At 37.5% G+C, this 27,109-nt stretch overlaps 1 protein-coding gene and 1 pseudogene across 2 annotated transcripts in view; both read right to left on the bottom strand.

The window, feature by feature from the left end:
* Positions 1 to 27,109, bottom strand: part of OXR1 (oxidation resistance 1) — a 446,972-nt gene that overhangs the window by 186,405 nt on the left and 233,458 nt on the right. The gene's annotated exons all lie outside the window — the stretch shown is intronic.
* On the bottom strand, positions 16,049 to 16,274 carry LOC134363581 (translation machinery-associated protein 7-like; annotated as a pseudogene).

Genomic DNA, 27,109 nt, shown 5'->3' with positions numbered 1-27,109 from the left:
ACCAGTAAGAATCTGTTCAAAATACAGACTCCTGGCCTCCACCCCGGGATTCTGGCTTTCTCCACACTACCTCTAGTTTTATGTTTCTCAATGTTTTTAACCATGATGCCTTTTGAAATGGGGCGTGTCTCTCTTTCCACACTCCATTTGGGCAAATCTCCACTAACTTTACTTTTATTTTCTGTTATGAAAATAATAGACTTGCCAATCTGACTTGACAAATATGTCCCAACACACTTGACAAATATGATTGTAGTAATATTGAAATAATGAATATGTTTTTCAAACTACTTATATGCTGTGGTCTGAATGTCTGTGTCCCTCAAAAATTCATATGTTGAAAACCTAATCCCCAATATGTTGGTATTAAGAGGTGGGACCTTTGAGAGCTGACAAGGTCATAAGGGCAGGGCCCTCATGAATGGGAGTTGGGCCTCTATAAAAAAGGCCAGAAGCAGCTAGCTAGCCCAACTATCATGTGAGTATACAGCAAGAAGGCACCATCTACGAAGCAGAGCCCTTACCACACGCCAAATCTGTCAGCACCTTGATCTTGGACTTCCCAGCTGGTGATTTAGGTTAGGCTTAGCCAGGTGATTCTCTAGGTCTCATCTGGGCTCTCTAATGCTTCTCATGCTTCTCACAGTATTGCAGCCAGAACTGTGAGCAATTAATTTCTATTATTTATAAATTTCCCAGTCTAAAGTATTCTGTTAAAGCAGTCCAAATAGAGTAGGACAGAAATTGGTATCAATAAGTAGGGTGCAGCTGTAATAAATACCTAAAAATGTGGAAGAGGTTTTGAAATTGGGTAATGGGTAGAGGCTGGAAGAATTCTGAAAAACAATGCCATGAAATGAGACTTAAGGGTGATTCTGGTGAGGGCTTAGAAGAAGAGAGCTGTAGAAAAAGTCTCAATCTTCTTAGAGGTTACATAAGTGGTCATGATCAGAATGTTGGGAGAAATATGGATGGTAAAGGCCATTCTGATGAGGACTCAGATGGAAATGAGGAACATGTTATTGGAAACTGGAAGAAAGGCCATCCTTGTAACATAGTTGCAAAGATGACTGACTTGTGTTTGTGTCCTAGTGTTTTGTGGAAGTTCTGTAGAACTTCTGAGTGATTAAATAGGACACTTGCCAGAAGAATTATCCCAGCAGTGTATTGAGGGTGTAGTATGTCCTCCATAGTTAAATGTAAGAACAGAGAAACTAAAGACAAAATTTACCATCAAAAGGGAAGCATACTTAAAGATCTGGCAAATTCTCAGCCTAACATCATCACTGCAACCTTTTCTCCAATTAATAATTGCTGCTCTATTCCTAAGAAGTTTTTATATACCTTGTATTTCTTCTGGATGTGGGTTTATTGGAATCTGGAGCAGATGAGATAGAGAAAAAAGTGGATGTAAGTATCCTTGGTGTGAAGATATAAGGAATACCAGTGCTAACTGAAGAGTGAAATATATTAATGATAAGATACCAAGAGCCTTGAGGCAACTGGAGGATGATTATAATATACATGGGACAGGGCTAACATTCAACCAGTGTGTATCAGAAATACTTTTGTACTGGCCAATATATAGCTGCATCCTCAATCCCCCATATGGCCATCTCCCTCACTGTCTAGACTTCCTCATTTGGCCCCTCAAACCACCTGATGATCCAGGAAATAAAGGACTGACAATCACCTGGCAGGGGACATGCAGGCTGGTGATTCAGTACTGCAGGTAGACTGCATTTGATCGGTTCAAGCCTCTGCCAAAGTGGTTGCTCAATATTTTGAATACCACCCCTGAATGGGAGTAAAATATATAAATATTCATAGGAGCATATTATTTTGATTGAGCCAACTATAGAAGCACAAGAAGCACAGGGAGCCCAGATGAGACCTGAAGAATTACTCAGCGAAGCCTAACCCAAATTGCTAACTCAAAGAATTATAAGATCAATAAATGGTTATTGCTTTAAGCTACTGGCTTTTGGGTTGGTTTGTTATACAGCAATAGCTAACTAATATAAAAGGGCTATGTGCTTTTACTTCCCATAGTATCCTTTTCAAGAAGGAATTTTTCTTATGTACCTGTCTGAGAATCAGGAGTTCATTCCTCACGTAATTCTCACAGTAACTCTATTAAGTGATTGTTATTCCTACTCTACATGTGAGAAAATGGAAGTTTAGAGAGGTAAAATAACTTCTTCAAAGTTAAAAAATCTATTCACTGGTAAATCCAGAATTCAAAGCCAGTTGTATCTGACCTCAAATCACTGAGGTTAACAAATGAAGGAACTTGAAATATACTTTAGTTTGCTGATGGGTCTTCAATTTTCAATTCAGTTTCTGAGTTACTTATGTTTAAATTATTCCTTATTGATTTTTCTTTCTTTATTAAGATGGATTCACTTCTCTTAAAAATAAAAACAAAACTAGTCGCAATAAAGATCCCACTTCAGAGAGGAAGGTTCTGTAATCAACGTGCGTGGCATTTGATCACTGCATAGAACAGGAACTCTTATTTATGACTGTAAGGGCTGGTTCTTGGTGCATTTAAGCTTAGTGCATCCTTAGTTGCCTGCAGAGATGGAGAATAAATGCTGAGTCTCGATATTTGGTGCCTTTTTGGTGCCAAAGGATCCTATGTAATGAATTTAACAAGTGGAATCCAGGGAAAGATTTGCTTCTTTCTGTTCTTGGGAGCTGTCTGGCAATAAGGTTGTTCCTAATAAAAAAGTAGAATCCCACAAAATAGTAGTTTTACTGTGCTTTCTGTTAATTTGGGGGGTATAGAATTCTGTGGCTCAGATAAACATTCCCAGGAAATTCTATTCACCTGATCTGACTGTCAATTGCTGCTATCATTTAAGAGTAACCTTGGCTAGAACTGCAGTCTCTGTGGATAACATAACCCCCAACTTTAGGGTTTATAATTAAAATTTCATTTTCCTCTGAGCATTAATTTACAGCTATGTATGGAATTATTTCCCATGCTTCAGCTACCTTATTAAGGAAAGCAAGAAATCAAACTGGTTTTAAGTAGCAATAAAGATTTCTTTAAATCCTAAATATCGGCTTTTGGGGTAATGAGTTATGTCTCCTTTACTAGATCTTAATTAATTAATTGGAAGGGCTCAGTATAGAAAATGTTTCATTAACTACAACTAGAGCAAACACTAAGGGGGAAAAAGGAATTCGAGTTTATGCATTATTTGTGAGAAGGAAAGGAAAGAATTAGATTCATATGAATTTAGAAAAAAAGAAAATTGCAGGTGGGTATTTGCTTACACTGCTTAAATACCTTCAAGGTTACAAAATTAATAAGGGAAGGGATTTGCTCAGTCTCAGATGAGAACAAGAAGCCATGGCCTGGAGCTATGGAAGGAAAGCTCAGTCTGGCTGTCAGGAAACACACTGAGTTAGAAAAAACATTTAGCAGAGATCACGTATGTAGAAAAGTGATGGTGAAGCAACACCAGCAGAGATATTACACAATCGGTGAGGGAAGAGAATCTAAAACACAGGCTTGGCATTAGATAGTCATTTTGCATAAAAGAAACTTCTTTTCAGCATTTTCTAAAGTGAGTTTTCAATTCCTTTGGTGCCTTTTGTTTTATAAGGACATTTGACTTCCTACTATGCTCAGCCTTCTATACATGACCTCAATTAACTATAACAATTTATGAATTAGGTCCTTCTATTATCCCGTTTTACAGAAGAAGCAAATGAGGCTAAGAGAGACTAAATATCCACCCAACTCACACAGTTAAAAAAGACAAAGGCAGGATTTGAACGCAGATTCTGTCATGTGATGCCAATGCACATGATCATCCCTGGGCTCTGTGGCTTTCAATGTGGAGACAGTAACAACTTCTTAAAGATAAAGGATTTGTATTCTTTAGCACCGCAAAGCCTTCAGTTTGTCTTTCTTTCTGGTGTTGCCTCAATCCAGAGTCTTCAATGAAAGCACAATACAAACCAAGTTTGTGATGTCTGCTCATTACTCAATAGCCTTTTAAATCGTACGCACAGTCAGGTAACAGGGGCCTGAAATGTTGGGTGTTCGATCTGCTTCTTCCGGCTTCCTCAGTCTCCTTTTCATCTCTCTGCTTTACAGTATCTGCTATCAAAATAGCTCTGGCAGGTCCTCCCCAAGGGTCATGCTTAATGCTTTTGTAGAGATCTCAGATACTGCCCATGCTGAAGGACTCCCGAGTGTTATCGGAGAAAAGGAGAGCAAGGCTTAGAAAGTTGGTATCCCTGGGGAAGTTCCCCTGCTGCGTCTGTTAATGTTTCTCAAGACAGTTTTTCTCATTACGATCTCCAGCCAAATCGAGGGAACTTCCACACTCTTTTTGTTCTTTGTTACCCTACAACTGAACACAGCTTACTTTCCAGATGGACCCTGCAAAACTTCCTCAAAGGCAAAGTGTTGGCTTATAGTAGATGTATGGACAACTCTTTCTCACATCCAGTTTCATCTTCTTAGAAGACTCTGTCCATCTACTTTTCCAGCACAGCAAATGGCTTGAACCCTGGTCTGAGGGAATCCCAACATCATAGGAAAAAAATGTTTTCCACTCAATGGAGTAAGAATCCAGTCTTAGGAATGGGACATAGATTTATAGCTCATATATAAATATCCAAAGGGAAAGACTTACCAATACATGAACCATTCCAGTAAGCTGAGGAACTTGTAGAACTTAGGACAATATAAATAACAATGTAGAACTGCTTTAGGTAGAGGAGAAAAGTATACGAAGTCAGTATCCATTCAGTATCTTATTAGGTGAGCAAATGTAACACTTAAATATATTATTAGTCTATAGATGCCACCCATACTACTGATCCCAAACCTTATCCATATTTCCATAGGCAATTCATACTCGGTGGCAAAGCTTTACTTCAAATTATAAGTATGTAGTTAAGGTCAGAATTTGTCCTAAGATATTTTATTAAACTGATCATAAACAGAGGCTATAAAGTCTTCAGTTCACACTTAACCTTGGAAAATAGCCTCTTTATAATCACTTCAGAAAACTGAGCCTAAGACTCATTAATTATAACCAGCATATTAATTTTTATATTTGGAACACAGTTGATTCAAATCAACATAGTTGACTGTACATATCTGTAGAGTACAGCATTGAATATCAATACCTGTGTGTAATATGTGATGTCCAAATTAGTATATTCAATATAGGGCCGGCCCGTGGCTCACTCGGGAGAGTGCGGTGCTGATAACACCAAGGCCCCGGGTTCGGATCCCATATAGGGATGGCCGGTTGGCTCATTGGGTGAGCATGGTGCTGACAAATTAGTATATTCATCATTATACAATGTAATCAATTTTCATGGCCCTTTACCAATTCCTCCCTTACCCCCCTTCCCCTCTCCCTTTCCCACTTCTGGTAACTTCAGTTCTGTTTTCTTCTTTTGAAAGTTCAATGTATTATTGTGATTGTTGTATCATTCTTTCTTTTTTTATTTGTTTTTTTGGGTTTTTTTTTTTTTTTTTTAGCTCCCATTTATATGTGAGGACATGCAGTATTTCTCTTTCTGTGCCTGGCTGATTTCTCTTAACATAATTTTCTCTAAGTCCATTAATGTTGCTGCGAATGGCAGTACTTCATTCTTTTTTATGGAAGAGTAGTATTCCGTTGTGTATAAATACCACATTTTCCTTATCCAGTCATTCATCAATGGATATTTAGGTTGGTTTCAACTCTTGGCTATTGTAAATAGAGCTGCAATCAACATGGGAAGGCAGGTATCCCTTTGATGTGATGATTCCCATTCCTTTGGGTATATACCCAGCAGTGGGATTGCTGGATTGTATAGCAGTTCTGCTTGTAGATGTTGAATGTCTATACTGTTTTCCATGATGGCTGCACCAATTTACAGTCCCACCAACAATGTAGGAGGCTTCCCCTTTCTCTGCTTCCTCACCAGCAATATCTTTATACACAATGTGAATAAGTGCACTCACATTAGATTTGATCCCACCAAAAAAGCTGCTTAAGTAAAATATACTCTTGAGGTAAAACAATCACTTTTGTGAGAGCAATTAACATTTTTTTTTTTCAGGGCATCAGGCATACTGTGGCAAAATTCTAGTTCTAGAGCACTGTATAATAAGCCACTGTTCTGGAAGAGGAAATTTCCCCAATATGTCTAGTCCTCAGAGTTTATTTGACTCTGTACTTTCTGCTCAATTTCTCTGTAAAACTAAAACTGCTATAAAAATCAAGCAAAAAACCTCCCTACATCTTATCTTTATTAGATAGGCAAAGAATGGGTACTGACATATACATTGTTTTCTCAAGTCATAAGGATGTTAAACAATACACATTATCAAACTGTTAGGGTTTAATAGAGATACAGGAATGAATATAGACATAACCTATTTAATATATGTAACTGATATAAGCAGAATTCATTATTTCTACACAGGGGTGGAAAAGCGTCAGCTTAGAGCACTTTCTGACAAGGGTACTTACTATTCCATATTTATATACATGGTGCTGCTTGTTTTTCAAAGGAAAAGGATTCAAAAATAATTTCTATTGGATATGGAAACATGAATAGCCTCAATATAAAATGCAAACTTTATTTTCACATATTTTTCATTTTAAACCTTGATGGTATGAACAAATATATTTTAATCAGAATGAAGAATCTATGCTCTTCCTTTGTAAAGATCCCTCATTAGATTTGCAGTTGCTAGAACATTACATTTTAGAAAAGTGTAGTTAGCTATAGCTGTTCTTCTTACTAAATGCTTTTAATAACAAGGTTAACTTGCAGAAGACATCCCCAGAAGATCTTAACCCCAAACTACTATCTTTCCTGACACACAGAAACAGCAACTTAGCTGTTCTTTCTGCTTCCAATCACCTGGTCTCCAATAATCCATTCCTTACACAAACTAGCTTTAAAAAAAAAAAAAAAAAATATATATATATATATATATATATATATATATATATAATACATATATGTATATAATTAGGATCAGATGATTGCTCTGTTTAAAGCTCCTTATTATGGTCTATAAACTCCAGTATGACCTGCCCAATCTTCCTTTCTAACTTCTTCCACTTTCCTTCTCCCTCACTACACTAGCCTTACCTCTTTTCCTACCATATGACTAGCTCATTTCCACCTTAGGGCCTCTGCACTTGCCATCCCCTGCATTTGGGGATACCTCTACCTCTTGATGTTTACATGACTGGCTTCTTATCATTTCATTTATGTCTTAAAGTAATTTCTTTGGAGATGCTTTCCCTGATGGCCCGATCTGAAGTACCTACCCACCATCCACACCTCTCTATAGTGTCACCATATTGAATTTTTAAAAAAACATTATTTTTATTGAGGTAAAATTTATGTAACATAAAATTAACCATTTTAAAGTGAACAGTTCAGAGACATTTAGTGCATTTGCAATATCATGCAACCACCACCTATATCCAGTTCTAAAACATTTTCATCACCCCCCCAAAAAATGCCATACCCTTTAAGCAGTTGCTCCCATTTTGCCCACCCCAGGTCCTTGCAAACATCAACTTGCTTTCTGTATCTATGGATTTAGCTTTTCTGAATATTTCATATGAATGGAAACATACAATATGTGACCTTTTGTTTTACTTAACATAAGGTTTTCAAGGTTTATCCACATTGTAGCATGTATCAGTACTTCATTCTTTTTTATAGTTGAATAATAATCCATTGCACACATTAGGGTACTTCAAACATTTATGAAAAGTTTCATATTATCCTTCAATTCAATTTTTCTACAAACGTTTAAAATTACCCTTTGTGCTCATACACCAATTTATCTATTCATCTGTTGATGGACATTTGTGCTGTTTAAAAATTATTTTTTAAGGGCCGACCCCGTGGCGCACTTGGGAGAGTGCAGCGCTGGGAGCGCAGCGATGCTCCCACCACGGGTTCGGATCCTATATAGGACTGGCCGGTGCGCTCACTGGCTGAGTCCTGGTCATGAAAAGGACAAAAAAAAAAAAAATTATTTTTTAAGAGTAATTTATCTGAAATTATCACATTCATTTATAAATTTATTTGTTTATAATTATGTCCTTCTACAATTGGAATACACTGCTGTGGGTCAGGGACTTGACTGTCTACTACTCTGTCTCTAGCAATGAGTATAGAAGGTGCTCAGTAAATCACTACTGAATAAATAATGGCCAAACTTATTTACATCCCATTGAAGCTGAGTGTTGGGAAAATAGAATAATTTAATCAGGCCCCCTCGCCTTAGGTCTGGTTGGGGGTGGTGTGGTGCATTCTTTGTAAATAAGTTGCATGTGGGTGGAGTTAGTGCACATGCATGTTGCCACCACTTGGCTGGCATTGACTGCCTTGGGCATCCACTCCACATGGCCATGCTCCTGAACCTTTGGCTCCAAGGAGCTTTCGGCTGGTTACCTAGTTCATAAACCTGTGTGTGAGGGGTCTGGTGACTCAGCCTGGTAGTGAGGGGTCTGTGACCCAGTCTGTGAACGGGCTTGAGGGGTCCGTGAGCTCCAGACCCAGCCCTACCTTGACAATTGGCCCAGTCGGCAGGATTATGGGCAAGTAAAAGAGTTCAACACTGAGGCTTTCTCATCCATGGAATTCCACTGAAGTTCATTATTTAGAGCCTTCCTTTTCTTGCTGCTACCACCTTAAAGAAAGGTCTATTAATAGGGCCTCAGCCTTCACTGCCAGAGCCTGGACCAAATCTAGAATTTTTATTGAGCTTGTAACGCTTTCAAATCCTTTCTGATCATAAAGTTAATCTTGAGTGAATGTCAAAAATACCACTCTCTCATGACCATGCTCGTGATCTTGGAAGATTCCAGGATGTACCTATTACCACGCACATTTGTGAACCTTAGCTTAGAGCAGCGCTACTCAACCATGACTTGCATGCAATTACCTGAAGAGCTTTTTAAAAATAAAAACAGTGGTTACTAACAGTGGGATGGGGGAAGAAAATGGGGAGATGTAGATCAAAGAATACACAGTAATAGACATGTAAGATGAACAAGTCTAAAGATCTAATGTACAATGAGTGGACTGTAGTTAATAATACTGTATCGTGTTCAAGATTTTTGACAAACGAGTAGATCATAACTGCTATTTCCATAGGGGGCGGGGAATAAGTATCTGTGTGAGATAATGGATATGTTAATTTGTTTCACTGCAGAAACTACTTTATATATGTATCTCATAACATCATGTTGTATAACTTAAATATACACAATAAAATTTATTAAAAAAATTAAAATATCAATACCTTGGCCTAATCTCTGGATATTCTGATTTATCTGGAGTAAGGAATGATCAGTGAGGTTTTTTTTTTTTTCTTTTTAAAAAAATCTTCCCGTGTGATTCTAATGGATAAAGGTGAACTATCACTGGCTTAGAGCACTGGTTCTCAACTTGTCCACTAAAATCAAATCAGTTGCAGAGATTTTTAAAGTCTTGGTGTCCACATCTCAACCCAGAGGATTTAAATCAGAACATATGGGAGTGACATGTCACTTAAAAGCGTTTTCAACTTTTTACTTTTAAATAATTGTAGATTACGTAAAGTTGAAATAATGGTACTGACAGTTACTAATATCCTCCACCCAGCTTCCTTTGGTAGAATTTCTTACCTAAGCATAGTGCAATTATCAAAATCAGGAAATGTAATGAATATTTTAACTAACGTACAGGTCTTATTCAAATATCACCAGTTTTCCTACTAATGTCCATTTTCTGGTTCAGGGTCCAATCCAGGATCTGGGATTAGATCACGAGAATAGGTGAAATTCATGTAACATAAAATTAACCATATTAAAGAGTGCTGGCCATTTTGTAGAATGCCCTTCAATGGGATCTGTTTGATGTTTTCTCACGATGAGACGTAGTTATGCACTTTCAGAAGAATACTGCAGAAGCGATGTTGTGGATCCCCTCTGTAAAACATATCTGGGGCACATGATGCTGATATGTCTTATTACAAGCATCAGTCTGTTTTCAAACTCCCCCGGTGATTTCCAATATGCAGCCAAGTTTGACCACCACTGGCACAGGGCATATTATGGTGAGTGTCTCCAGCAACCCATGGTAACAATGGATTCTGGGATTTAGATGTTAGAGAGGATAATGACGATGACGACAATACAAAACAAAATTCCAAGATAATGAAAAGTAAAGACATAAATGTAAATAATTAGCATTTAGGCTTAAAAAACTTTATTGAATGTTTGCTAATGCTTCGTGTTGTGCTGGGTTTTTGGAAACAAAGATAAATGGATATAAACTGAGTCCTCAGGTAGCTTAAGGTAATGGGAAAGAGAGAGTATTTTTAGCATCAAATATCACATGCTAATGAACAGGTACTATGAAGGCTTCTTGGAAATGATACTACTTGAGCTGAATCTTAAAGTAAGATAAAGGTTCATTGATGGAAAATGAAAATGGCCCTCAGGCAAAGGAGGAACTGTCTGAACAGAGAACTAGAGGAAAAAAGTGAAGTTCATGGGAGCCGGGAGAGGGAAAAGGTTATATACATTTTGCTCTTAGTATTACACAACGTTTTTGTTTTTTCAAAACATAATTCAGAATATAAATTATATAAGAATAAAATGGCACCAAAAGTTTAATTTGGGTTCCTATTTTTAATGTGCAAGGCTTTAAGTTTATTTTCTCTACAATAAGAATATATTTCCAATTATACCTACAAATTTTTTTTTCTCCTTTTGGTTTAGGGAATTTTTCTTTTCTAAGATGCCAGCAGATACTTGTAAAACAGCAATGGCATGCCCAGAATTCTGGTCATTGCTGAGAGGAATAAAAGAGAAGGAGAATAAAACATAGTCTTCAACATCCAGGGTGCTATTATTTATTTGGAGAGACAAGTTGAAATGATCCACCACCATGACCACAGTCAGGCTGACAAAAACCTTTTGGATTAATGTAAACCGAGAACCCACCAATGTTACCACTGTTAAGAAAAAGGAAATGAAATATTCATACTAATGAACTGCATTTCAAATGCACGTCATATCTGAAAATCTAATGATAAATACAATCTTCAGCCACCTCCGTCCACCGGAAAAGCTGCCTATTTCATCTTTTGCAAATGCAAAAGTCACTGAATCCTCTCCCAGGAAAAGAGAATAAATGGAATCACAATGCACTTTGGCATTGTGGTTTTTCATAAATATATATGGCCAATTAACAGCTAAATTTACAAAATGATATCTATCCAGAGAGCTTAATATTTAATGTCTTTGAAGTCCCTGTGGATTTCTAGGAGGCTTGAATACACTAAATTCAACTTTGGTATTTAAATCTTACAATAGTTTAGGCCTGAAATCCATATTTCTGCCTAAGAGTAGAAAATATAGATAGTTGCCCACACAGAATATTCATATAGAGGCTGGCAGACAAGAAAAAAAAAAATTATTTACTTGATACACAGAAACAGAACTACTTAGAACAGACTAATAAAAGAAAGCACCATCTGGTTTCTCATCTCAGGTGCATGGTTTCTGACAACATGGATTTCAGCCACACACTTGGTCTACAGGCAAGCACAAAGGAAATGCAGCTTTCACCAGAGGTGAAGCTTTAGTATCTTGAAAGATAGAAAAAGCCTTCCTGTTCTCCTCATATACATAATCCTCTAGTATCAGTGATTATTTACTGAGCGCCCCCCCACCCCTTTAAATCAAATCTACTTAAAAAATTTAGCTAACATAAAAAACAAAGGAACATCACCAAGAAGTCTTTCTCTCTCTCCTTTCTAAGATACTGAACTTAGATTTGGCATCAGCATGTAGAACTGGGATGTTATCACAAATGAAAGCCAGAATTCAAGTAGCTGATGGACTATTTCATTTTAGCCTATATGAGCAAAATGTGCTAAAGAAAATAATTAAAAGTTTGTATATTTTTGTACTCATACCCAGAGTGAATTTCAAGTGGTTTTTCTGTGGCCCATTTTTTTGTTAGTCATTGTTTCAACTAAATTTTGCTCATTTCAACAAGAAGTATTCCTTAATCACAGCAATTATTGAACCCTGTATAGCTGGTTTTTGGTTGAATACTATGTTTAATTGACTGTTTCCTAAAATAAATATAGTGCTCCGGAATGAGTGAATTTTCTGAATAATTTACCTATTTATTTTAAAATGTAACTGTCCTTCATGGTAAACTATTTGAATTCTATTAAATGCCCAAGTAAACAAAGGTATAAACACAATGGAAACACACAGGAAGAAAAGATTCATTTTGGGACTGTGAGAAGGTTTCAGTAGAGAGGTAGCATTTGAATTAACTTTTGGAACATTAATGGGTTATTAACTAGCTGAGGGCCATTAGAAGAAAGGACCATTCTAGAATAAAGAAACAGTTGAGTGCTTAAACATTGTGACGGGTTTTGTCTGCACTGCTTGGTCATCTTCACTTAGTTTAGCTCATCAAGTGTTCTAGACAGGATATTTGTTTCCAGTACGGGTGAAATCCAGATGTGCAAGGCTTCTGGAGGTCTTACTAATGAATTAGATGGAATGCTGTTCTATGGAATACTGTTCTGTGAACACTGTGATTCTGGCTCTTGCTCTTCTTTTTCTAGTGTACAGTGAGTGTTTTGAGAACTGTAAGTATAATATTTTTTCTGCACTGGAATCATCTGCTTAGAGAGAGAGCAGTTTGGGATTATCTACTGGTGAACACTTGGTGGCCACATTAATGCAGTAGAACCCAAGATTAACAGCACAGGATCCAGAGTCCCAATTCTTAGTAGCATTGTGATTTGGGATAGATATTTAAGCTATTTAAGCCACAGTTTTCTCATACGTAATATAGAAATGATAACAACAGCTACCTCACAGCATTGTTGTAAGGGTTAAATTAGATATTCAGTAAAAGCTTGTTAGCATGATGCCAAGCAAACAGTAAGAATTCAGAAATACCAGTTATTTTTATTTAAGATGATCTCTGCAAAATGATGTTCTTTCCCAAAGCAGAAGATACAGCAGTGAGGATTGTTTGTGTTTCCCCAAAATCATATGTTGAAGCCTAGTCCCCAATGTAACGGTATTTGGAGGTGAAACCATTAGGAGGTGATTAGGTCATGAGGATAGAACCCTCATGAATGGAATGAATGACCTTACAAAGAGGACCCTAGAGAACTCCCTTGCTCCTCCTGCACGGGTGGACCCAGTAAGACGACGGTCTTCTATGAACCAGGAAGCAGGCCCTCACCAGACATGAAATTGGCCAGCATCTTCGTCTTGGACTTCCCAGACTCTAGAACTATCAGAAATAAATTTCAGTTATTCATAAGCCACACAGTCTATGGTAATCTGTCGTAGCAGCCTGAACAGACTAAGACAGTGATCAAATCATTCAAAAGACAGATCTGATAGGACATGAGTAAGAGAACCCTTGGTGATGTGTGCAGAAGTAAAACTCAAGGTTTTTAAAAATTAGAACTTTCCCAATTGTGCTCATACATATGTGTTAATATCAACATATGTTTATATATTCACCAGATGTTTGCTAAACATTTCCTATGTGTCCAGCCCTAAATATAGTGCTGGGGAGGTGGTGATGAACCAAGCAGCTATGACTCCTGCCTTCCTGGAGCTTATGGTCTAAATAAGAATGAAATTAATTTTAAAAATATTTGATACATTTTTTGACAGGAAAATACAAGGGTTCTGGGGGTTTTGCAGTCAGATTTGTGACATCAGAATTTCCTTTGCTTCAAGGAGCATTATTTTTATTTAGGCTGTTCCAATTCTCTGGAGGAGATGACAGCCCATAGCTTAGATTTACATCACCACTCCCATTTATTCCAGTGATCAGGACTTTAAGGCAGGTGTAATCTTCACTGGCAATAGAAGTGCTGCTTTATACTATTTTAATATATTCATGAATGTGCTGGGGTTATTTTTTGTGTTGTGATCAATCCCAGTGAGGGGGATGGATTCTGTGATTTGATGTTTAGACAAGCAGTTCTTTTTCTGCAGCTGGTTTTAAGCTGCCAAGAAGTGGAACATTTTGTGATGTAGACTACATTACCTCTGAATCCCCAAATATTTTGAGAACTCTAAAAATCAAATCCAAATATCTTCATATTAATAGAAAATAACAAAGCAATAGTCAATACACACCCCACTAATATATTCAGCACTCTTACAGATAGCAATTCCCTCCAAAGGACTTCACTGAGGCCCCAAACACAGTATACTAATAAATTAAATCTACTTCAGCTGCTTATCAATTCATTTCTGAGCAAGAGAATGTAAACTGCTTTTTAATACACACTTTTGTACTGGTTTGTGGAGAAAATAATATTTGGTCATGTTTCTTACTGAGCTTTTTATGTATTATAACATTTTAATAGTTGTTTCCTCTGTAGCCTCATAATTTTCTTACCTTTCTTTTTTATACTGAGAGATTAGAAAACGTTTAGACATAAAGCAAGAGAGAGGCAAAGGTGAAGTTAAAACGGAAAGTTTCTGGTCTGTCGCTCTTTGTGTCTACTTTTACGACCACAAGGACATTCTGGCTTGGTGGGAGGAGCACTGGACCAGGACTCAGAAAAGGTGTTAAATAGCCACTTGACCTAGGGTAAGTCCCACAAATTCTCTGAGTCTGAGTTTGCTTATGGCATAATGAGTGAGTCTAATTAGATAATTGCTACGATCCCTCCTAGGTATAAAAATGAATAATTCATACCACTCCATGCCCATTAGGATGGCTATTATTAAAAAAGTAAAAAAACAGAAAATAAGTGCTGGCAATGTGGAAAAAATGGAACTCTTATGCATTGCTGGTGGGAATGCAAAATGGTACAGCTGCTATGAAAAATAATATGACATCTCCTTAAAAAAATTAAAAATAGAATTATCAAAGAATCTAGCAATTCCACTTCGGGGTATATTCTCAAAAGAACTGAGAGCAGGGACACAGATATTTGTGCACCCATGTTTAAAGCAGCATTATTCACAAAAGCCAAAAGGTGGAAACAACACAAATGTCAATCAAAAGATGAATGGATAAGTAACATGTAGCATACAATGAAATATTATTCATCCTTCAAAAGGAAGAAAATTTGACATATGCTACAATATGGACAAACCTTTAGGACATTATACTAAGTGAAATAAGCCAGCCGGTCACAAAAGGACAAACACTGTATGATTCCATTTAAGAGGTACCTAGAGTAGTAACCCAATTCAGAGACAAAATAGAATGGTTTCCAGGGTCCTGGGAAAGAGAGAATGGAGAGTGATTGTTTAATAGGTACAAAGTTTCATTTCGCAAGATGAAAAAGTTCTGGAGATGGATGGTGGTTATGGTTGCACAAAGCAAGTGTACTGAATGCCACTGAGCTATTCACTTAAAAATGGTTAAAACTGTAAATTTTGTTATGTATGTTTAGTGCAATTTAAAAAATGAACAATTCCTTTATAAGTGTATTTTATGAATAACAAATCTACTATGCCAGATCCTGGGAATGCAATGACGAAGTCTCCTAAAAGTAAGCACAATTTACCAGAGAAAAGAGCTAAGCAAAGGAACATTCATGAAAAAAGCTAAGCATGTCCTGGTGTGGAGTTATATATAAGCAGGCACCGAATAGAAGCTGCAGTGGTTGGAGGAGATGACCCAGGTAAGCCCAGGGATGAATGTTATGCAGCCTGGTGCAGGAGAAAGGACAGGCCCTTGCGTAGAATGAGAGCCTACAAAATGGCACGTAAGAGTCAACATGTATTTTTTTGAAATGTAAAGTGGGAAAGGTTTAACATTTTTCTTACAAATGGTTAACGAATTGAGCCAGCATCATTAAAATAAACTTTCCTTCCTTTACCTTCTGATCTGCGATGCTACCATCAAAACTAATTTCTTTTTCTTTCTTCTAAAAGTTTATTTGTAAATGTACAACAGGCTCCACGACAACACTTCATTCTAGCTATAGGTGGCAAAAGATGTCATGGCAGGGAATCTAGGTGCTCAAACAGGAATGGAATCAAGGGTCACCATCGCCTCAGGCACAAGGAACAGCTTACTTTTTGCCAGATTTCTTAATTCCATCTGTGGCCAGGGGGCCTTTCCCCCCAGCCTTTGCTTTCAGTTCCTCTAGTTTCTTCTGCTCCTCTCTGTTTCTGCTTGAAAGCCTTGTCTCCCTCGTCCACCTCCTCGGCCTGCTTCTTGGGCTCTTTCAGGAGCTTCTTCTTGCCACCTTCACGGCCGGACATGGCGCCTACCCAAAACTAATTTTTTAAGATCAGTTTTGAGGCCATTTATTCTTTTCTACTGGTCTACTGATTAGTTACTGCATCAATGTACCACTGTCTTAATTATTATAGGTTTATGGTATGCTGTGGTGTCTGGAAGAGCAAAATGATTTTCATTCCTTTCTTTCTATAATGTCCACACATTTCTGGCTTGTGCTTCTTTTGTTTTTGCTGTCCATTATAACAGGTACTTTCTAATTACCTTTTCTGACTTGCTATTGATGGTTATTGATTTTTGTATATTTATGTTGTTTTGGCCACTTTATGGAAGACTTTAATTCAAATAACATTTTGATTGAAAATCCTATGTCTTGGTTTTATCAGGTAGATAATCATATTGAGATAGGAGGTGCCCAGTTTCCCTGCGTTCGGGTTTACAGGACACACCTCTGGGTTTCAAGCCATTCCCCAAGGTCTCAGGTTCCTCCTCTAGGCCCTCCCCTAGAGCAGAGTTACTGTAGCTAGTTGAACCTATTTATGGACCTAAGAGACCTCAAGGGGCTGACTTATGCAAATACAGTAGCTAAGCATGCTCAGTATAGAGGAATTTATATTCATTCATTAGATAGCATGAATATGTATTAGACAGCGAAACTACAAAAGTTGAATCCCGGCAGAAGGCGGGGTTGTTGCTCACGCTCCTGGGGCCAACCTGTGCTTCACCAGCTGAGGTGTGTATCTTTCTTTTGTATTGAACTTACTTTCTGTAGGCGGCTGCTCACTCTCTGAGCCAGCCTGCACGCTGTACTAGACTTCAAGGGGGTATTTCTTACTTTTGTGTGGGCCCTGCTAGGTCTCTGTAGCTAGGCCGCACTCTCTGTGACATCTATATCTCTTATTTGTTGCATTAAAACTGTTCTCACTTTCTACTGTGACTCTGACCTTGAATTCTTTCCTGTGGCAGAGCCAAGAACCTGGTAAGAGGATGAGGTGGGTTAAGGCTGACTACTGGGCCTTCCCAGACCCCTTCTCCTCCAGCATCAATATTATCCAAAATGATAATTTTGTCTCCCTTTCAGTAGCTATGTTTCTAATTTCTATTTTTGTATTACTACATTGCATTGTCTAGAAGAGTGGCCCTCAACCAGGGGTGGCTTTGCTCCTAGGGGACATTTTTGGCTGTCAAAACTGTGAGTGGTACTCTTGGCATCTAGTGGGTATATGTGAGGGATGCTGTTAAACATCCTATAATTCTCAGGACAGTTCCTCACAACAAAGAATTATTTGACCCCAAATGGCATTAGTGCTGAAATTGATAAAGTCTGATCTCAAACTTCCAGAAAATATTGAACAACAGTAGTAAAAGATGGACAATATTGACTTGTTCCTAAATAATCATTTACCAGGTGATAAACTTTAATAAGCTAATCAGCATCTAGTTGGTGAACTTACACAGTCTATGTAAGTATACAGCCATTACAAGAGGAGGCACCAAAAATTTAATTAAATAATAGAGGATACTTTAGAACCAATTTAGAATCTTGTTTCAAACTTTACAAATCCTCTCAGCACAATCATATAGCCTTTCATATGAAACTTTCAGAGAGAATCTATCTCCTGTGATGATGAGTTTCAGCCTCACAATCTTTTTCTACTATTTTTATTTGCAGGGGAAAACAGAATACTTTTACATAGTTTTACATCAGTCAAAAAGAACTGGACTCTCTAAGAAGAGTAGGGCTCTTTTCTCCCTAGCTTCTTCCACTAGTAATACCTACATATGCTTAATTGCTTCCCAGAAGAAAACAAATCAGATATACTTTAAAAAGCATTTCCATAATGGGGTTAAGATTTTACCTTTTAAAACAAGACAAACTGAAAGTACTGAAATATGTTTCTGCTTGCTTCACCTTTTAATATGATCAGATTTGCTAATAAAAATGCTCATAAAGGCAAAGGAAAGCTGAAAGTTTCACATACTGTCCGTTGCTAGGGAACTTCCTTATTCCTGTGTGTTGTAAATATCTGTCTCCTTTTGGATTTATGCTTTGACAAAAACACTGTCTTGTAAATGAAAAAACCTTGTCCTCTCTAGAATTAAGAGACATGATACAAATGAACACGTAAACATTTCTAATGTTAATTCTTTCAACATTAGTCAAGCCAGTGCTTTGGAGAAATACACAACTCTACATAACCTTATACGGTTGACCCCTGAGCTCTTTACTGTATGGATATCAATGCAGTTCCAACCCTGACTTTTCCTGCACAATGAGCCAAAGACTTAGAAGCCTGAAAACCATATTTTTCTAGATTGTCCTGCCAGTAAAGTTTCCATTTAGATTCCGTCAAGGAGAGGTCCTCATAAAGCATTTGGAAAAGAGACAATAGGAGCAGCTGTTACTTTCCTCCATTAGCGGCAGAGTCTACTTAGCGGTTGCCTTGGGTTGAATGTCCCCTCAAAACTTGATCCCCACTTTAACTGTTGAGGGTGGGAAATCTTATTATGGTAATCGAAAGGTGGGGCTTTGAAGAGGTGATTAGATTGCAGGACCATGTTGTAGTGAATGAACTGAAAATGGTGGTCAGGGTGTGATTCTAAGGGCTTCTAAAGGACAGTGGAACTCTTTCTCTGCTCTGCCATTTTCTGCCACGTAAGATCCCTGGGTCACTGTTGCCACCACCAAGACCCTCACCAGAGGTGTTCCCTGGACTTTGGACTCCCTAGTCTCCAAAACTGTAAGCAATAAATTTTATTTTCTTTATAAAATACCCAGTTCCAGTTATTTTCTTATAAGCAACAGAAATGGACTAAATCAGCAGGGGTAGATGGTAATGTGAGATTTTCAGAGGTTTCTCAGCAAGTCTCTACAAATCACCCACTTCAATGCTGCAGGCAGCTGAGAGCATCAGCAGCAGCTTCCTACCGTACTGGCACTTTGGAGTTTTCCCAAAACCAGCAGTAGTTCTCTCTGACCTTTACTCCCAGCCCTTCCCGTAGCTTTGTTAGCATATAATTCTCTGTACGAAGTTCTTGCTCAAATACCTAGAGCAGTTTCTGTTTTCCAAAGCAAACCTTAGCTGATATACGCTATCAGCTCATCAATGAGCACCCATCGGGAAAAACTGACTTACTTGTGTCTGAAGAAATCAACTTATCTGTCTAAGGAAGGAAAGTAGTAGCTTTTCATAAAATTTTAAAGATATCAGTTGTGGCTAAGAATTACACAATTTCTACACAGGTTTTTTGGTCTCTTGTTTGATGTGGATATAATGTTCAGTATCTTATGAGACTCATTAACCTCTCACCCTCACACAAATTAAATAATCCATCAACACAAAGCATGGAAGAAAAACAAAGATAAACTGACTGCATCTCAGCTGGAGATGTTTTAAAAAATGGGTTTAAAAACAATGAAATGTATACGGTGAGAAGTATGGATCTAGTTTCATTCTCCTGCATATGGATATCCAGTTATCCCAGCACCATTTGCTGAAGAGGCAGTCCCTTCCCCAGTGAATAGGCTTGGTGCCTTTGTCAAAGATCAGATGGCAGTAAGTGTGTGGGTTGATTTCTGGATTCTCTATTCTATTCCATTGGTCAGTGTGTCTGTTTTTATGCCAGTACCATACTGTTTTGGTTATTATCGCTTTGTAGTATAGCTTAAAGTCAGGTAGTGTTATGCCTCCAGCTTTATTTTTTTTGCTCAGTATTGCTTTGGCTATGCGTGGTCTTTTATTGTTCCATATAAATGACTGGATAGTTTTTTCCATTTCTGAGAAAAATGTCTTTGGAATTTTGATGGGGATTGCATTGAATTTGTATATCACTTTGGGTAGTATGGACATTTTCACTATGTTGATTCTTCCAATCCAAGAGCATGGGATATCTTTCCATCTTCTTGTATCCTCTCTAATTTCTCTCAGCAGTGGTTTGTAGTTCTCATTATAGAGATTTTTCACCTCCTTGGTTAATTCAGTTCCTAAGAATTTTATTTTTTTGGTGGCTATTGTAAATGGGCAGGCTTTCTTGATTTCTCGTTCTGCATGTTCACTATTGGAGAAAAGAAATGCTACTGATTTTTGTGTGTTGATTTTGTATCCTGCTACTGTGCTGAAATCATTTATCAAAAATCAACACAAAATGTATTAAGGATTTAAATATACACCCTGAAATAGGACTGGACACAGACTTCATGAATACGACCCCAAAAGCACAGGCAACCAAAGGAAAAATAAACAAATGGGATTATATCAAACTAAAAAGCTTCTGCACAGCAAAAGAAACAATTAACAGAGTTAAAAGACAACCAACAGAGTGGGAGAAAATATTTGCAAAATATACATCTGACAAAGGATTAATATCCAGAATATATAAGGAATTCAAACAACTTTACAAGAAAAAAACAAGCAACCCAATTAAAAAATGGGCAAAAGAGCTAAGTAGGCATTTCTCTAAGGAAGATATACAAATGGCTAACAGACATATGGAAAAATGCTCAACATCACTCAGCATCCAGGAAATGCAAATCAAAACCACACTGAGATACCATCTAACCCCAGTTAGGATGGCTAAAATCCAAAAGACTCTGAACGATAAATGCTGGCAAGGTTGTGGAGAAAAAGGAACTCTCATACATTGTTGGTGGGACTGCAAAATGGTGCAGCCTCTATGGAAAATGGTATGGAGGTTCCTCAAACAATTGCAGATAGATCTACCATACGACCCAGCTATCCCACTGTTGGGAATATACCCAGAGGAATGGAAATCATCAAGTCGAAGGTATACCTGTTCCCCAATGTTCATCGCAGCACTCTTTACAATAGCCAAGAGTTGGAACCAGCCCAAATGTCCATCATCAGATGAGTGGATACGGAAAATGTGGTACATCTACACAATGGAATACTACTCAGCTATAAAAATGAGTGAAATACTGCCATTTGCAACAACATGGATGGACCTTGAGAGAATTATATTAAGTGAAACAAGTCAGGCACAAAAAGAGAAATACCACATGTTCTCACTTATTGGTGGGAGCTAAAAATTAACATATAAATTCACACACACACACACACACACACACACACAAAACCGGGGGGGGGGGAGAAGATATAACAACCACAATTACTTGAAGTTGATACGACAAGCAAACAGAAAGGACATTGTTGGAGGGGAGGGGGGGAGGGAGAAGGGAGGGAGGTTTTGGTGATGGGGAGCAATAATCAGCCAAAATGTATATCAACAAAATAAAATTAAAAAAAAAAAAAAACAATGAAATGACCACGCATAAATTAAAATAATTAAGTTGAATTAATTCCGAAGTAGGTACTTAATCAATAAAACTAATGAAATTCTCATTAGGTAACCTCTTTGCCCTTTCCTTACTTCTACTCTGTGGAATCTTTCAATTTCTATATTCTCAGCCAGCCACAGAAGATGTCTCTGAGAAGCACTAACACATAGGAAGCCTTTGTGCTCTGGTGCAAAAAGTTGCAAATTTCTGCAGGTGCAGCCCATTTACCGTAAAAAGTCACAGAAAAGAGACCTCAGCCTTGTGAGTCTTAAGTCAAAAGATAATGGAATTACCACTGACATCTGAAATCAGTTACAGGCAAAAAGAAATTCACCAGACCCTCAACCCTTTTGGGGAGATTGTCAACACAACTATCCATTTATAAAACAGAGAACAAACCAGAGATTGGTGAAGCTTTGCTTAAAAAAAGAAAAAAAAAGGAAGAATTCTCTGAGATGCCAGCATTAAGTTATGCATAGTTTCATTAACTTTGTTTTTCTCATGACTCCAGGGTTCAAATCAAATAATGAGAAATTTAGTTTCTTGCAGTGATATGACTTTCTGGTTTTTTGCTAACAGCATGATATATTTGAAACATTTAAACTAAATCTATTTATATGCAGTAATGCTACCACAGTTTTATTGAAGGGAATGAAAATTTAAAAAGAAAATTTAAAGAAAAGCCTAACCCACACTGGAAATTCATTAAGACAAAATAACTTTATGATTGTATATATTCATATATGTAATTTTTTCAATACACTTTGGCAGAAATATAGATTGGGAAGAAAAACATAAGTATTTTCTTAAGTGATGTTTAAGTTCTTCATAAGAATTTCATGTTTAGGAAACTCTGCCTCAAAAATTTTCTAGAGTTGTTTTTTGAAGATTAGCAAAAATCCCATCTGGGAGTGCTGTTTTCCCCAATCAGGTATACCACCAGTTTAACAAGCACTTGTTTTAGGCTACTTGCTATTTTGTTTTATTTTCTTGTGAGCTTGTTTTATTTTAGGATTTCAGATTGGATTATATTTATAGTAATATCCAAGTATAATCGTAGCTGCTAAACAGCTTGCTTAAATCTAAAGAACTGTCTGTATTAGAGGGCTCAGAAAGATCAATTGGCTACCTATTAAAATGTGGAATAATTGTGCTCTATAAAAGAAAGGATCATTTTATCCACTGAAGGCTGACATGGAGCAGAGCTTTTGTACAGAAGGTAGACTTGATTCCTTGCTCTCTAGGTTATACTGCGGCATCTCTGGCAAGCTAGTTAACCTGTATGAGCCTTCATTTTGATCATTTGCTAGTACACATAACTAGTACTCAAGATTAAACAGAATGATACATGTAGCCACAAACAAACACAAGCAATAAACACTGGGCCTAGATCAAATGTCGGTATCTTATCTCCACTTCATTTTCTGTTTCTTCTCTAGCACTTTTGAGATTTCTGCTCCCTCCCTAGGTTCTCTTTTGTCCTCTTTGAATTTTAAGTTAACCCAGTGTTAATCCTCGCCCTGCTTCTCCAACCCTCACTGAAACTGACTGTTTCCATAGCTCACCACATCTCTGAGAATTGCTACCCTGCTTCTAATGTATCAACCACCGATTTGCTAAACTCAGTTTGCCGAGGTGCCAGTAAGCAAGAATGAAAAGTTTGGTTTGGATTGAAACCAAAAGAGGAAATATTTGGGGGTAGGTATAGCTTTATGATACTCCTTGAACCATGCAGCTAGTGCTGGCACCAGTGTTTTAAGCAAATCTTGTTTCCTTCACTTCTTCACCATTGTACTTCTCATGGTGGGACTAATGTAAAGAGTAATAGGAAAACTAGAAAGAGCATATGAGCGAGCACAAATTTATGCTTGTTGGTAGAAGCACAGGGATTGGGAATAAATGATTACAGATTTGAAACATTGTTCCAGGAGCACCATTATACCAATTTGTTTCACATTAACATAATATATTCCCTCTACTTATTTACCACTTACTGTGTGTCTTCTAAGGGTTTTAAAAATATAAATTATCATACTCTTGTAAACTATTATTAATGGGTATTATTTGTTAAATATTTAAAATATTTCAAAAGATGTACTACTTTTAAATATACATTGTCCACATTTAACCTTGGAATAACACAGTGATATAGACAATATCTTCTTTTTACCAAATTACAAACTGAGGTTCAGAGAAATCAAGCAACCTTTCCAACATCACATAGTAAGTGGTAGAGGCTGGATATAGATCAGGCTATATTTGGCTCTGTAGCCAAGGCTTTTAACCTCTTCTACATTGCCTCTTACTAAGAGACTCTCCTAGTTGAGGGCAGTAATGCAGAAGTATTAGAAGGAAAAGGAAATCATTTCAGAAGTCTCTCAAAATGCAAATAGAAGTTGATTGTGGCATCGTATATATCTAAAAATGGAATGGTTCAGAGGGCATGGCTTTGTGCAAAAATGAAACATGAAGGTATTATTTTAAAAGAGGAAAACAGATAAACTGTGGGGTAGAGTTGTCTAGAAGTCTTCATTTTTATAGTTATTATTTTTATGTAGTCCTTCTTTACATTAAGCTAAGAAGTGATCTTCCTGGAATTTCTACCCATTGGTTTTAGAGCTGCTCTTGGGAGCCATGCAAATGATGATTGATTCTTTAAGCAATATGTTTAGTGAGATTATGATGTTCATCAAAAAACTATTGTAATTTTATCAGTTCATAATTTACCGGAGCATAATACATACAAATTATAGAAGTCTTATTTAGTTTTTACTAAAGAACACACACACACACACACACACACACACACACACACACACACACACACACTTTTCAAGCCAAACCAAATCATACAATCAGTTTTCAAACACTGACAATATTCTGCTTTCACTGAGAAAATATGGAAAAGGCATGTTTAGTGCTTCAGTGGAAGCAACAAATTAATTATAAAACACTATTTCAAATACATACATGAAAAGTAAATTACATGAGCAAGACTAAGTGCATAACTGTGCTTATCAATTATTTATTATTGTTCTTTAGGAACTTTAAATGACTTATCCAGTTTATCAACTAGAGCAACAAGAAGTAACAGTTGTATAGCACTTTACAGAGCTGATACAGCCACCACCTCATCTGGTAAGGTAGTAGGACACGCACCGTGGAGAAAGTGAAACTGAATGGAAAGACAATAGTACGTGAAGTCAAATGTGGATTTAAATTCTTGCTCTACCTCTTATAAACTGGGTTACCTTGCGCAAGCCAGATATCGTGGAACTTCGCGTGTAAAGTGGGGGTTAGAATAACCTACTACCACAAGGTCTTTATGATGATCCAAAGAGGCGATGATGCATAGTGTACAGCATATTCAGTGCCTTTTTCCCTCCTCTTCTCCACTTTGAACAACTTTGTTCCACATGCATTTTTGCTCAACCTTTAGGACAAAGCCACTGAGAAAGATTTCTTTCTACAAAGAGATTTAATTATTACAAAGGTTGCTCACTGTAGTGCAGCAATACAGTTGTACTAAATAAAGAAGTTTAGGAGGCTGCAAAAAGACAAATCATGATAAATGGTTGGAATTATGAACAGAAAATAAACAGGTTCAACCTGAAACTTGTACATTTTGGGAAAATAGGCTACCCCAGTTTTGGAACAACACAATTTAATGAAAGAGCACCAAAAATGGCAGAAAGGAGATGGTACAAGTAATTGAACATGTTTTTAGAAACTAATGTTATTTTGAGCTTTATTTAGAGAGGTGGTGTGCTAAAAATCAACGCTCAAAATAATTTCATTTGAGTACAACACTAATAAAATATACATCAGTTAAGAATAATACAGTCCAAGAATCTAAGGCTCAAAGAGGTCTTTGTAATCATGAGGCTATTAAATCACCTAATTACCAGATGTGGTAGTTCAAATCCCAGAAGGATAAGTACATTGCTGCCACGGACTAAATATTTGTGACCCAGGTCCTGGACCACAGATTTGGTTGGGATTAGTTTCAAAGTCATCTGGTTTTCAGGTCCTCTCTTTCCACTATTTACGATTACACATTGTGATGCTGATGTCAACTGGGGGCCTCTCTATGTGTCTGTGAATATTCCCCAATTTCTGCCCATATCAACCAGCACAAGGAATTTAGTCCTTTATCAGTTTCTACAGAAAATCCAATCACAGCCAGATTTCATGATTTGTATAAACTTTGCTAAACATTCAGGGGTCATAAATAGGGGAGGCGGGGAGGGGGTGTCACAAGGCCCAGTATTCCACTCTTTATTTCACTTTCACCTCATCTTCTCTCTCTCTCTCCTTCCATCAGGGTTCTTCTCGGAACTCCACTATTCTCCTTTGGGATTCAGAATATATTTTCCTCTCTTTGAACCCAGAACCTCTGTCAAGCCTCTATTTGGAACGCCTTCTTTATCTTCACTGTGGAAATGTGTGCCTGGCCTTCAACAATACCAATTAAGATGCTTAACTGTTACTGAAATCCTTCCCATAGTTGAGGCCACCTCAAATTTCCCTTTTATTCTGAGACCATCCTTTATTCTTCCCAAATTAATGTTTTAAATTTCCTGACCCTTTGCACCTGCTTTGGGACATTTACATCCTCTGCTGTATTAAAATCACTGTACCCTTACTGTCTTTTCTCAGTGGTACTACCTGTCAGCTCCTAGAGAAAGGGGACCTTATCTTATTAGCTGTCCACTATCTAGGATATTACTGCCAAGAACTGCATATTTGTGTCCCCCACCCCCACTATTGAAGCCTGGCTCCCCATGTGATAGTATTTAAAGGTGGGAGCTTTGGGAGGTAATTAGGTCATGGGGATGAAGCCCTCATGAATGGGATTAGTGTCCTTATAAAATGACACGAAAAAGCTTGCTTTCTCTCTCCCCTCTCTTACTATGTAAGTATACAAGGAGAAGATGGCCATCTGCAAACCAGCATGTAGGCCCTCACTAGTCTGCTGGCATCTTGATCTTGGACTTCCCAGCCTCCAGCTCCGTGAGAAATAAATATTTGCTATTTAAGCCACCCAGTCTATGGTAATTTGTCATAGCAGCCCAAACTGCTGAGGTAATTGCTTTTCAGATAACAGATACTTTGTTGGTTTGAATTCTCATTGGGATTGAGTGTTTCCACTGGCATCAGGGTCCTATGTGAGTCTGGTTTAAAAAAGAAAAAAAAAAAAAGATAGCCTGTGAATCTGACAAACAGAGACAGTCTCCAAACTTGTAAGCACTGTTAGGCTTTTTAAAACAAGTGTTTTAAAAATGTTTCCACAGCTCTACTTTTTGCCCTTTCACATTATCAAAATCTTTGCTTCAGGAGACCCAACACACTAGTTTTAAAATGGCTTGCTAGACTGCTAAACACTCTTTCCTAGTACCCCCAGATTGGTGTAACCTCTGACTATGCCCATGAGGACACACGGAAACCTCTCCCTCTCGATTTCTACAGTTCCATTTCAACCTGTTCTTTAGCAACTGCATGGGTATTATTCAGTTGTTTTTGCCTTTGGTAATGACCATGTGTTATCAGTGATGCTGATGT

The sequence above is a fragment of the Cynocephalus volans genome, chromosome 15 (assembly GCF_027409185.1).
Source record: "Cynocephalus volans isolate mCynVol1 chromosome 15, mCynVol1.pri, whole genome shotgun sequence".
In the NCBI taxonomy this organism is placed as follows: domain Eukaryota; kingdom Metazoa; phylum Chordata; class Mammalia; order Dermoptera; family Cynocephalidae; genus Cynocephalus; species Cynocephalus volans.
This window is presented reverse-complemented; position numbering and strand designations above follow the sequence as displayed.